General features: G+C 35.6%; 1 protein-coding gene and 1 long non-coding RNA gene across 10 annotated transcripts in view; both read right to left on the bottom strand.

The window, feature by feature from the left end:
- The window catches only part of LOC145528887 (uncharacterized), a 30,447-nt gene extending 22,121 nt beyond the window's left edge, over window positions 1-8,326 (bottom strand). Inside the window, exon 1 of the long non-coding RNA XR_014070765.1 lies at window positions 8,270-8,326. This is a non-coding gene — a long non-coding RNA (uncharacterized LOC145528887). The remainder of the gene's footprint in view (window positions 1-8,269) is intronic.
- Window positions 1-13,451, bottom strand: part of PRKD1 (protein kinase D1) — a 773,210-nt gene that overhangs the window by 309,564 nt on the left and 450,195 nt on the right. The window lies entirely within an intron of this gene.

Raw genomic sequence — 13,451 nt, 5'->3', positions numbered from 1 at the left:
TGGTTTTGTTTTTAATTGAGCTGGCTTAAAGCTGGACTAAATAGGCTATTACAATTCACTCCAAATGATTGGGTGTGTCCACAGTACTAATTGCTTGAGCCTTCCTTTGCTATACTTACTATATTTTAAAATATTCCTTTTAAAATAAAGTGAGATATATTTTAAAGAACAAATCAACATTAAGGCTCTTATCTCTTTTAGAGGAGAGAAGGCAGAGAATACCTCAGTGGGCTGAAAAATTTGAAGACTCATCCAGAAGGTTGATTTACAATATCTTGATCACTGGAGTGTTCTGAAGTTTAATTGATTAATATTTATGAAATGCTCAAAGTGCAAATTCTCATACTTATGATGCAAATATGAAAATATTTATATCAAGGTTAGCACTTGCTATTTTGAATTCAAACCACAATTCACTAAGAATCAATACAAGCACACACCAGTAGAAGGCAGTTTACATCAAACAAACACAGTGTTTTCATAACATTGAATTTAGACACATTTGTAAATAAAAATCAAACATCTTCTTTATGAGAGTTTCTATGATATAAATCAATTTACCAATTCTCAAATCTTGTCAAAAAGTTTTAGGATCAGGGAACAGGGTCCCAAGACAGCAGCATAGGAAGACCTCTGAATTCATGTCCTTCCACAGATACACAGAAGGTCACCTACATAGAGAACAATTCAACCTGAAGACCTGAGGGTTGACCGATTTTTTATGTACAGTTTCTGCAAATAAAAGAACCAGATATAAATGGGTAGGAAAGACAGAGACACAGTACCCTCTGGAACCCAAATCCTGATGCTATGAACTACAATAGGGAGGGATATTGCTAAGGGGCCTGAGTTTAGACTCACCTGCCCTGGGACACAGTGATAAAATAACATTTTAAAAAATAATATGTTAAAAAGCTGGACTATACTGGAAGGAACCTCATTTACTAGCACTAGAGGTTCTGCCAAACAGGCAGGGAATTACCAGTCAGCTCCGAGGCTGGAAGTACCAGCAAGAACCACAGTTTGAGGCCCCTTAGGACGCCCCCTGGCCCCAGCCTTCCTGTCAAGGTGGACACAGGCACAGTACTCCTCAGGGACTGCCCCCAGCCCAGGCTGCTTCATCTCCAATTGCCCTGGGGTGCATTCACCCAAGGATTACACCTGTCCAGGACCTGTTCCAGCTCCAGCCGGCCAGTCAAAGCCACCAAGCACAAGTAATCTGCACAGGGGACATTCCCATATAAGGCCAATTCTTCAAGACCAGGAGAGGCGGCTATTTTGCCTAATTCATAGAAACAAAAATCTAAAGTCAAATAAAATGAGGAGATCAAGGAGTATGTTTCATACAAAAGGAAAATTAAAACTCCCAGAAAATACCCTAATGGAATACAGATAAGTAATTTATCTGATAAAGAGTTCAAAAAAGTAGTCCTAAGAATGCTCATGCTTTGTGAGGAGAATAGAGAAACTCAATGAGAACTTTAAAAAAGAAATTAGAAAATATAAGAAAGACCAGATTAAAACTGAAAAATACAGTAACTGTAATTTAAAAAATGCACCAGAAGGGCTCAACAGCATACTAGATGATACACAAGAAGTCTAAGCCATGTGGGAGATAGAATGGTGCAGACAACCCCGTCAGAACAGCAAAAGAAAAAAAAGAATATTTAAAAATGAGGAGAGTTTAAGGGACAACATCAAGCACACTAACATTTGCATTACAGAGTTCCCAGAAGACAAGAGAGAGAAAGGAGCAGAAACCTTTTTTGAAAAAACAATGGCTGAAAACTTCTTTAATGTGGGGAAGGAAACAGACATCCAGGTACAAAACTCCCAAGCAAGATCAATCTAAAGAGATCTACACCAAGACATATTCTAATTCAAAGAGCAAAAGCTTAAAATATTGGGTTAGCCAAAACATTCCTTCAGATAGTATGAGAAAACCGAATGAACTTTTTGGCCAATCCAATAAAAACAGAATTTTTAAAGTAGCAAACAAAAAACAACTAATTAAATATAACAGAAATCTCATAAGACTATCAGCTGATTTTTCAGCAGAAATTTACAGGCCAGCCAGAGGAAGTGGCAAGATATATCTGAAATACTGAAAGAAAAAAATTTGCAACCTAGAATACTCCATCTGGTAAAGTTGTGTCATTCAGAAATGAAGGAGAAACAGTTTCTCAGATGTAAAAACTAAAAGAGCCAACACGACCAAAACAGATTTACAAGAAATAGTAAGGGTCTTCTTTAAGTAGAAAAGAAAAGGCCACAACTATAAACAAGAAAATATAGGAAAAATCTCACTTATATATAGTAAAATCAGTGGATCAGCCACTTAAAAAGCTAACATGAAGGTGAAGAGAAAAAAGTACTATCATTAACTACAACTTCAATAAGTAGTTAAGGGATACCAAAAATAAAAAGGTGTAAAATATGAAATCAAAAACAGAAAATGTAGAGGAAAAGGGTACTAAAAAGGTGCTGATTTTGGAATGCCTTCAAACTGAGCCTATAAAAGAAAAGACTATTAAAAAAGATAATGAAGGGTATTACCTAATGAAAAAGGGGCCAATATAATAAGACGATATAATATTTGTAAATATTTACTCACTTAACACAGGAGTACCTGAATGTATAAAACAAACATTAAATAAATAAAGGAAGAAATAGACAGTAATACAATAACAATATGGGACTTTAATATCTCACTTAGGTCAATGGACACATCACTGAGACAGAAAAAAAGGAAACACTGGCCTAAAATAATACATTAGATGAAATAAACGATATAGAGAGAACCACACATCCAAAAGAAGCAAAATACACATCCTTGTCAAGTGCACATGGAACATTTCTTCACGACAGATCGTATTTTAGGCCACAAAACAAATCTCAATAAATTTAAGAAGACCAAAATCATATCAAGAATCTTTCAGACCACAATGGTATGAAGTCAACCTCAAGAAAACTAGAAAAGAAAATAATAGTATGGAGAATAAACAACATGCTACTCTACAACCAATGGGTCACCAAAGAAAACAAAAAGAAAATTTTAAAAAACCTTGAGACAAATGAAAATGGAAACACAACTGCCCAATATATATGGGATGCAGCAAAAGCAGTTCTAAGGGGAAAATTCACAGTGAGATAGATCTGCAGAAACAAGAAAAATCTGAAATAAGTAACTTTAAATATACATTTAAAGAAACTAGAAAAAGAACAAGCAAACCCCGAAGTTAGTAGAAGTAAGAAAATAATAAATATTAGAGTGGAATTAAATGAAATAGTCTTAAAAAGCCATAGGCGGGCTCAGTGAAACTAAGTTTGTTCTCTGAAAAGATAAATGACATCAATAAATCTTTAGCCATACTCATCAAGAAAAAAGAGAGAACCTAAACAAATAAAATAAAAATGAGAGAGAAGAAATTAAGCCAACACCACAGGAAATACAAAAGATGGTTAAGAGAATACTATGAACAGTGATATGCCCACAAATGAGATAACATAGAAGAAATGGATAGACTCCTAAAAACATGTCATCTTCCAAGATTAAATAATGAAGAAACAGAAAATCTGAATAAATAAATTAATAGAAATGAAATCAGTAATCAAAAAACTCCCACAAAACAAAACTCCAGGTCCAGATGGTTTCACAGGTGAATTCTATCAAGCACTTTAAGAAGAGTTCATACGTATCGTTCTCAAATTATTCCAAAAACTGAAGAGGAAGGATCACTGTCAAACTCAATTTATGTACCTAGCATTACTCTGATACCAAAACCAAACAAAGACAGTACACAAAGAAGAAAATTATGGGCCAATATCCGTGATAAACACAGATGCAAAATCTTTGACAAAATATTAGCAAACCAACTAAAATAATATGTTAAAAGGATCATACACTGTAATTGTGGGGTTCAGTTCAAAAATAAAAGGATGATTTGACATATGAAAGTCAATCAATGATATATATCCTATTAGTAAAATAAAGAATATAAATAATTTAATCATTTCAACAGATCCAAAAAAAGGCAACTGACAAAATTCATCTTCCACTTATGCTAAAAACTCTCAACAACATCAAAAAGCTCTCAATGAAGTGACTTGATTGCTTGGCTAGGATTTCCATTACTATATATACATTGTTGTTGTTGTAGTTTAGTCACTAAGTTTTGTCCAACTCTTCTGTGACCCTATGGACTGTAGCCCACCAGGCTTCTCATGGGATTTCCCAGGCATGACTACTGGCATGAGTTGTCATTTTCTGCTCCAGGGGATCTCCCAGACTCAGGAATCAAACCTGCATCTTTGCATTGGTAGGTGGGTTCTTTACCACTAGAGCCACCTGAGAAGCCCATATATAGATATAGATAAATGTATATGTGTGTGTGTGTGTATCCATTCAGTTCAGTTTAGTCACTCAATGATGTCCAACTCTTTGCGACCCCATGGACTACAGCATACCAGGCTTCCCTGTCCATCACCAACTCCAGAGCTTGCTCAAATTCATGTCCGTCGAGTTGGTGATGCCATTCAACCAGCTCATCCCCTGTTGTCCCCTCCTCCTCTTGCCTTCACATCTTTCCCAACATCAGGGTCTTTTCTAATGGGCCAGTTCTTCACATCAGGTGGCCAAAGTATTGGAGCTTCAGCTTCAACATCAGTCCTTCTAATGAATATTCAGGACTGATTTCCTTTAGGATTGACTGGCTTGACTATCAGTTCAGTTCAGTCGCTCAGTCGTGTCCAACTCTTTGCGACCCCATGAACCACAGCACACCAGGCCTCCCTGTCAATCATCAACTCCCAGAATTCAACCACACTCATGTCCATTGAGTTGGTGATGCCATCCAACCATCTCATCCTCTGTTGTCCCCGTCTCCTCCTGCTTTCAATCTTTCCCAGCATCAGGGTCTTTTCAAATGAGTCAGCTCTTCGTATCAGGTGGCCAAAGTATCAGAGTTTCAGCATCAGCATCAATCCTTCCAATGAATATTTAGGACTGATTTCCTTTAGGATGGACTGGCTGGATCTCCTTGTTGTCCAAGGGACTATCAAGAGTCTTCTCCAACACCACAGTTCAAAAGCATCAGTTCTTTGTACTCAGCTTTCTTTATAGTTCAACTCGCACATCCATACATGACCGGTGGAAAAATCATAGCTTTGACTAGACAGACCTTTGTTGGCAAAGTAATGTCTCTGCTTTTTAATATGCTGTCTTGGTTGGTCATAACTTTTCTTCCAAAGTGCAAGCATCTTTTAATTTCATGGCTGCAGTCACCATCTGCAGTGATTTTGGAGCCCCCAAAAATAAAATCTGTCACTCTTTCCATTGTTTCCCCATCTATTTGCCATGAAGTGATGGGACCGGATGCCATGATCTTAGTTTTCTGGATATTGAGTTTTAAGCCAACTTGTTCTCTCTCCTCTTTCACTTTCAAGAGGCTCTTTAGTTCTTCTTTGCTTTCTGCCATAAGTGTGGTGTCATCTGTGTATCTGAGGTTATTGATATTTCTCCCGGCTATCTTGATTCCAGCTTGTGTTTCTTCCAGCCCAGCATTTCTCATGATGTCCTCTGCATATAAGTTAAATAAGCAGGGTGACAATACACAGCCTTGACGGACTCCTTTCCCGATTTGGAACCAGTCTCTTGTCCCCTGTCCAGTTCTAACCGTTGCTTCCTGACCTGCACACAGATTTCTCAGGAGGCAGATCAGGTGGTCTGTTATTCCTATCTCTTTAATTTTATATATAATTTTATCTTTTTAAGAAATACATATGTTTTACAGGTACAAATACTCATGCATATATATAACTGTTTCTTTTAAGTCAATTATAAGCTTGGAAACATAGTAAGTCTAATTTAGAAAAGTTTTGGGGCATCTGTCTTTATGGTGATAATTAATTAAAAGAATTAGTCCCTAGTCTGGGTTCCTCATAATTTCAAATAATAAAACTTCTCTATTTAGAAAAAAATATTTTCTTTGTATTTTCTGTAACAGGCATCTAGCTGATTCAAAAGTATTATCAAATGATTATGAAACAACCATAAGAGATGAGGTGTCACTCACTGTTTTTCCTGGCCTGGAAATGTTAAAGATGTTCTACAGATATAGCCCGGGTGTTAAAAGGACATGAACTTTGGAGCCTAGATGCCGAAATTTAAATCCCAACTCTGTCACTGCCTATGTAATGCTGGATAATTTTTCCAGTGACAGTTTCCTCACCTAAAAAATGAGGGTAAAAGTTATTATCTATCTCTGGGGTAAACAAGCTAATCCTTTAAAAGAGTGGTATACTAATGGCTGACAAATGTTAGCTGTATCAGTGATAATATTCATAATAATAGTAACAATTGCTATTATTATTTTAACTGATCTATCAGAAGTTGATTCTTACTGATGTTTATACCAGTAGTCCCTTACTAAGCAGGTTTTGACAGAGCTTAAATGATTAGGGGTACCAGCTGAGTTCAAAAGAATCAAATCACAACTGATTCTTATTCATGAATTCAAACCTTAAGGCAAGATTAATAAAAACTAAAAGTAATTTGATATTATTTCCAGTTAAAAGAGGGGGTATGAAAATAAGATCTAACTCCTGACTCTCCCTAGTATAAAATCAGTAGCCTAAAATAATCAGAATTAACTTTTTTATTAAATTATTTTAATTAGAGGTCAATTACTTCACAATATTGTGGTGGTTTTTGCCATACATCAACATGAATCAGCCATGTGTGTACATGTGTTCCCCATCCTGAACCCCCCTCCCACCTCCCTCCCCAACCCATCCGTCTGGGTTGTCCCAGAGCACCAGCTGTGAGCGCCCTGCATCGAACTTGCACTGGTCATCTCTTTTACATATGGTAATATACATGTTTCCATGCTATTCTCTCAAATCATCCCATCCTTGCCTTCTCCCACCCAGTTCAAAAGACTATTCTTTACATCTGTGTCTCTTTTGCTGTCTTGCATGTAGGGTCATCATTATCGTCTTTCTAAATTCCACTTATATGCGTTAATATACTGTATTGGTGTTTCTTTCTGACTTACTTCACTCTGTATAATAGGCTCCAGATTTATCCACCTCATTAGAACTGACTCAAACGCGTTCTTTTTATAGGTGAGTAACATTCCATTGTGTATATGTACCACAACTTTCTTATCCATTCATCTGCCAATGGACATGTGTTGCTTCCATGTCTAGCTATTGTAAATAGTGCTGCAGTGAACACTAGGGTACGTGTGTCTCTTTCATTCTGGTTCCCTCAGTGTGTATGCCCAGCAATGGGATTGCTGCGTCATATGGCAGTTCTAGATCCTGTTTTTTAAGGACTCTCCACACTGTTCTCCAAAGTGGTTGTACTAGTTTGCATTCCCACCAACAGTGTAAGAGGGTTCCCTTTTCCCCACACCCTCTCCAGCATTTATTGTTTGTAGACTTTTGGATAGCAGCCATTCTGATCAGCGTGAGATGGTACCTCATTGTGGTTTTGATTTGCATTTCTCTGATAATGAGTGATGTTGAGCATTTTTTCATGTGTTTGTCAGCCATCTGCATGTCTTCTTTGGAGAAATGCTGTTTAGGTTTTTGGCCCACTTTTTGATTGGGTCATTTATTTTTCTGGTATTGAGCTGCATGAGCTGCTTGTTTATTTTGGAGATTAATTCTTTGTCAGTTGCTTCGTTTGCTATTATTTTCTCCCATTCTGAAGGCAGAATTAGATTTTTAAATGGAAACCAGTTTAGACAAAAGGCAAATAAATCAATAGTTTGTGGAGAACACATGATACTTCTTCTGAAGACAGTTTAATCATACTCCAGGACTGCCAGATGAGTGATGTCGCCTCTAAAGCTGATTTTCACTTGCACAGCACACTGGCTATATGAGATAAACCCTATCAAGGTAAAAGAGCACACCTACAAGGGAGTTGGAGACAAAATCCCTGGAGGAGAAAAGCAGGAAGATCACACCACACTATCAAGAGTGTTGAAACTTGGCCTAATTCATGAAATTTAACCAAATTTCCCTCCAGAAACTCTAGTCTTCCGTATCCTTGAACCACAAGGAATGAGGGGTGGGGGGGAGGAGGGTGACTTGGGTCACTAATCCAAAAATAAATAGGAAGAAAGGTTTTTTTGTATATCAAGAGCTCGACACTTAAAATGCTGGATAAAAGATATACTTGATGACTTTAAATAACTATTTGCCAGTAGAAGAAAATTTCACTGTGAAAATTCCAAGTTGAGACAACTCCTGTACTCACCAACTATTTTGTTCTTTGTAAAATCTTGTCAGGAAAGGTGGGAACCATCTTTGCATAAGTAACCTAGAAACATGATCATTTTAAACAGAAACACAGGTACACAATCGCTACTGTTTTGTCATTAATGATAGATATAGGGATATCATCTCCCCTAGCTTGGCACCAAGGGCTGAAAGAAGCCCTCCCCAGGAGTGACTGTTGAGGTTATACAAACTTTTGGCTCACAGCACGCAACTCTTTTGCCCAAATACAGTTGTTATGTATAATACTTGGGTGATCACACATTCCATATCCAAGGACTGGATGTTATGTTAAAAAGCAACAGGATTCCAGAAAATCAAATATGATATCCACACAGAGGTGTTTAAGACTCTGGGGAAAATCAACTCAGATATTTAAGAATGTCCAAGAAGGCTTAAAACTGCATGAAAAAGTAAATTATGAAGGAAAAAGGATACAAACAGTAGGGCAGGAAATTCAAAACATATGAGGAATAAATCTGGGTTGTCAAGAGCTAAAATTATGAAGAGAAAATAAAAAGAACTAAGAAAAGACAACCCCCCCAAGGAGATAAGAAACAAACATATACACATACAGATGGATAGATACAGATGTATAATTTAACACCTGCCTCTAGCACACAATAAATAAGTAACAAAGTATGAATATAAATGATTTTCAAAAACAAGCATAACTTTAAATCATTTTAAAAGCTAAAATCTGACTTAAGAAATATAAAGCATAACTGTCACATAAATGTGACATAAAAAGATAAAAAAAATGAAAGTATCTAAGGTTAAGAATTGGCAGGAAACAAAGAACAGGTAAATGTTTTTCAACTGTAATTCTACTGACTTACATTAAAGCAGCCAAACTACTGACTATTAACTATTTAAAAAGTTCCTTGCTGGAGACCACTCTTGAGTGTTCCCTGTTCCCTGTCAGCCCGTCTGAGTTTCTCAAGTTCACTCCACAAACCGGTGGGAAGCAAAAAAAAAAGGCAAAGGAACATTCAGCCAACATTGGCTGAATTTGTGTTTCTGATTCACACCCACCCCCAGCCCCCCTCACTCCACCACACTCCCCATCCCGGGCAAAGACATTATCCTTTCTTCTCCATCACCATCTCTCCTACTGCTATCTTTTGTATGTCAGGTTTTTTATTATTTCCATAATTATGTTCTTGAAATCTACAGGTAAATGAGGCTGAGATATGACAAGTAAAACACTAAGTGTCTTTCATAACACTTCAACTAGGTATCCACTAACAACCACAAAAGACTCCTTTCTCTTCCAAAGACTCAATTCAATTCAACAAACATTTATTCAGGCCCTATCCTAAAATGTTTTCAGGAAGGAAGGCTTTCACTGGCTTCGAATCCTTGGCCCAGTCAGTTAGAAGAGAGGAATATCAACTCCTCATAAAAGATTCAGATCCCACAGTTTTGTGTTTGTTTGTTTGTCTCCTCAAATAACAGTCCAACTTTCTTCCGAAGTACATCTTATAACCCAAAACACTTCTAATTCACTTAAAAAAAACAATTATTTGAATAATAATTATGGATCAAAGGAAGAAACGAGGATTTCCTAGAAAGCAAATAGCCCAGATATAACTAAAGACTTAATTTGCATACAGCGTGACCACACACAGTTCTGCTTCTGGAAGTTTTACCACATAATGGGATAAATCATTAGTTTAAATCCTTCAGTGCCACACACTGTTCTAGATTTCTGGGATGTAACAGAAGAAAAACAGAGAGTTGCCTGCTACACTCTCCTGTGGTTTTCTCAATCTTATTCAATTTACTAAATAAAGATTTCCCTAAGCCTTTGTGTGTAAATCAAAGTTTAATCAATCAAAAGATATTTTAAATTATCAAAGACAGCTCTACAGTATTCAATAAGCAATGCAAATGTTTCTTTTGCAAAAGAAAGGACTTTTGGAGAAAATTGACATGTCTTCACATTTATGTTTTTAAGAATCTCTTTTTGCATTTCAGGTATCTAAAGAACATTACAGAGAACGGTAATAGCAAGCTAGGGTGAAATTTTAAGAAATTATCCTATGGAATTTTCCTAAATATTTATAGGAATGCATATTTTTCAAACTACTTTTTAAAAAATTAAAATGAATTTAGATATATAGAGAAAATAACAGGCCAGTTGTTATAAAAGAAAGCTGGAAAACGGAAAGTGTTTCCTTTTCAATTTTATTATTTGCTCATTGTGAATTTGCTAGATATATTCCATACACAGTCTACCCATCAATGGAGTTAAGCACTGGCTATTAAATGTAACAGTTTATTCTAAATCTTTCTCTTTTAAAACAGAGCAAAAGCCCCATACCATATGTATTTGTAATTTTCAAATTGAAGAAAGCAAAGAACCACTATAATTCTAAAATAAAAACTATAAATATTAATGTTAGCAATATTAACAGACAATACTAAAATATTAAAGACAATATTAATCTTAGGAATTTTAACAGATAAGTTCAAACATAAATGTTATATATGTAACTGGGGAAACGTCTGCCATACTATATGCATAAAGACATTAAAAAAAAACAAAAACAAAAACTGATAGAATCTTAAATATCCAAGAAGAGTTGACAAGTTAAACATATTGTGTTAAATCCATATACAAATTGTATTTAGATATTCAGATATTAGATATTGGTGCCCTAAAGTGTTTTTTTATTTATAAGGAAAGATACTAAGTTAGAAGAAGCATCTTATAAGTTGTGACTAGGTGGTCAGGAAAAGCCCTGACAGAGGGCCAACGTTCAATCACACATTTAATATCCCTAAGAAGCATTTTCTTAAGAACCCTAAAAACATTTAAGTATGAAAAAGCAGTTATCCTATCAGGTTCAAAATTCTTTAGTGTAGATAGAAAAGGGTTTCATTTATCTTAGGAGCTAAAGTAATTAAAAATCCAATCAAATGATCAATCTGGGTAGGAACTAGAGACTCTTCAGCACACAGAAGTAATATATAAATTGGATCCAGGGATGTGGGGGACACGATTACCTCCTAAAGTAATGGAACTGAGACAAGATTGCATGGAACTGACCTAAACTTCCAACAAGAATCCACTTTCTGCCCAAGCTAAAAGCACCAGCGTTTGTGCAAACTTAACTAAGAGGAGAAGACAACAGTAGAATTTACATCGAGAGGGAACTTCACAAACTATGTGAAATCACGTAATTATTTAACAGGTAGAAAAAGATCTTTCAAGATGGGAATATTTGTAATTAAATAGAGGAAAGTTTAAGAGAGTCAAAACCATCATATTAATGCTTTTATTAATACTCTTACTTATAATATTATGTAAATATAATTAGGCAATTAATTTTAATTTTGGCTTATGTATATGGCAATGGAACACTTAAGAACTTAAATTTTACCATATTTGCATATTTATAAGTTTCATTTATCAAATGTATAAAAACTACTTAAGATATAAAGGTTTATCAAGCAGGTGATTGCAGTATTTAAAGGAAATCAAATACATTAAAATGTTTGAAAGTATCTAAATAATTGGATTTGCAAAAGATATTAATTCTTCAAAGATTCTTATATGTGATTGTCTCCTAGAGTAAAAATTTAAAATATAAGTTGCACTAGAAAGATTAAGACTAACATCTGAATCTATAACATTAAAAACTTGAAAACTAAATTCTAAAACCATTGTAAATATCTGAATAGCCTTCACACAAAAATTATCCCCAAGGCACTGAACATTTTATATTTAAAACTTGATATAGAAAGTACCATATGAAAAGAGAAAAAAACAATATGTGAGTTATGATGAGCATATTCATTTATAGAATGAGAGCTCCCATTTTGTAATTTATCAGAATTTCTCACCTTTTCGGCAGCTAATGTGGTATATTAGTACCCTGTTACTTCTGTAATAAACTACCACAAACTTAGCAACTTTGAAAAACACAAATTTATTCTCTCAGAGTTCTGGAATCCAAAGTCAATTTCACAGAGTTAAAGTCAATGTGTGGCTCTTCTGGAGGTTCTAGGGGAGAATCATTTTTCCTGTCTTTTTCAGCTTCTAGCTTCAACTGTATGGCTTGGCTCAAGACCCGTTTCTCAAATACCTCCCCTCCAGTTTCTGCTGTCACATCTCCTCCCATGACTATGCTCCGTCTCCTCCTGTTTTCCCCTCGTAAGGACCTCAGTATTTCCTTGGTTCCCAACCCATTTCCTCCAACTTCAAAGTCAGCAACAGGGAATCCAGTCCTTCTTATGCTTGTAATCTTTCCCACTTCTCAGTCTCATCCTAGACCTATCCTAGAAGATTCACCACTTTGAAGGGTTTACACGATGGGACTGGTCCACTCAGAGAATCCAGGATACTCTCCTGACCTCAAAATGCTCAGCCAACATCTGTGACGTCCCTTTTGCTGTATCATTGGCAGGTTCCAGGAATTAAGATGTAGACATCTTTGAGGATCACTATTCAGCCATTATATGTGGCAATTCTATAATTTTCAAAATAAAAGAAAAATAATGATTTAATTGAAGTATAAAATTGTAATAGTTCGTGTGTGGAAAATTCTAAACAGAAATGATCATACAAAATCAAATTTCTTTTCAAATGGCTTTAGACTCTAAACATTTACTTGCATTATTTTCAACACTGTAATTTCTGAACCTAAAATTCTTAATATTACTTCAACAGTATAATCATCAACAGAAGTTAAGCATAGAGGGCTAGGTATAAGTCATATATTTGCTTCTTCCAGGCTATGCCTGTCAACACCTTAAGAAAATATGAGCTACAACCTACACATTATTATCATGGGACAATAAGATTTTCAAAAAATTATCTCCCTTATTTGCCTACTTTTTAAAATATAAGACAAGTTTTCTAAGTAATCAAGGATATTGATGTGCAATTTCTCTCCCTTCTGCTAACCACATTATACTTTCTGCAGACCAGAGAATAAAAGATAGTACAACGTGAAACTATGATAATGTTATCCCTCTGCATGTAAGTCAGAGTATTCTGCCTTTGTGATGGTTGCCAAGGGTACTGGAGCTTCAAGGCAGGCCTTTCTGTTTACTTACTTGAACTAATAAGGGTAGCATGAATCACCAAAATAAGTAAAATTATTTGCTGTTTGAAACAAAAACACGTACATTAAGTATCAAGGCACCTTGAT

Source organism: Giraffa tippelskirchi, chromosome 12 (genome assembly GCF_054371585.1).
Source record: "Giraffa tippelskirchi isolate mGirTip1 chromosome 12, T2T-mGirTip1v1.2.pri, whole genome shotgun sequence".
In the NCBI taxonomy this organism is placed as follows: Eukaryota; Metazoa; Chordata; class Mammalia; order Artiodactyla; family Giraffidae; genus Giraffa; species Giraffa tippelskirchi.
This window is presented reverse-complemented; position numbering and strand designations above follow the sequence as displayed.